Here is a 1,067-nt window from a genome sequence, read left to right as displayed (position 1 = left end):
TGCGCGGACGCCATGAAAGGAAATGAGAAGTGCTTCCGAGGCAATGAGGAAATATTGCGCAGTGCGGCTAATTGGACGCTAGATGGCGCACAGCTTTTTATACGCAAAATATAAACAATTTGAAACATGGGAGGCGTGTGCCGCACTGCATCATGGAAGTTGTAGTCTCTGTCTCGGAGATAGACTTGGAGATGTAGAGAAACTTGTGTAAAGTTGGACTGGGCGGGAAAACTGAGGGGAGTGTTATATGTGAGTGTCAGCCGTATAGATTACTATGGAGCATCACTAGTTATGTTGCTGGAGGGGTCTATCATTATACATGTCATAAGGGCGCTGTATATAGTGACCAACAGTCTATGGTCAGATTATTATTTTGATTTTCTTGATTTAGAATGGTACAATGTGGCAGTGCTACTATATCCTGTATCACCAGGATTGTCAGAAACCTTCAGGGCAAATGAATCTCATTAATCTCGCTTGCCCTAATTGAAATTAATTTGTTTTTAATGAGCACTTGGGTTGTTTTTCACTTTTCTGATCCTCTGACAGATGCCACCTTAGTATAGGATAACTTCTGCGCGCAGAGAACAAGACTAGTTTTATAGTCACCATACAATGTTATCATAACCTGTAGTAATATCATGTGTCGGCTATAAAACAGATGCTGTGTGATATAAATAGTGAAGGACCCCCACACAATATAATCTGCTCCACAATGGCCCCCACACAGTATAAACTGCTCCACAATGGCCCCCACACAGTATAATCTGCTCCACAATGGCCCCCACACAGTATAATCTGCTCCACAATGGCCCCCACACAGTATAAACTGCTCCACAATGTCCCCACACAGTATAATCTGCTCCACAATGGCCCCCACACAGTATAATCTGCTCCACAATGGCCCCCACACAGTATAAACTGCTCCACAATGGCCCCCACACAGTATAATCTGCTTCACAATGGCCCCCACACAGTATAATCTGCTCCACAATGTCCCCCACACAGTATAATCTGCTCCACAATGGCCCCCACACAGTATAAACTGCTCCACAATGGCCCCCACA

The sequence above is a fragment of the Leptodactylus fuscus genome, chromosome 6, assembly GCF_031893055.1.
Source record: "Leptodactylus fuscus isolate aLepFus1 chromosome 6, aLepFus1.hap2, whole genome shotgun sequence".
Taxonomy (NCBI): Eukaryota; Metazoa; Chordata; class Amphibia; order Anura; family Leptodactylidae; genus Leptodactylus; species Leptodactylus fuscus.
The sequence above is the reverse complement of the archived record's forward strand: the minus strand, read 5'-3'. Positions refer to the sequence as shown.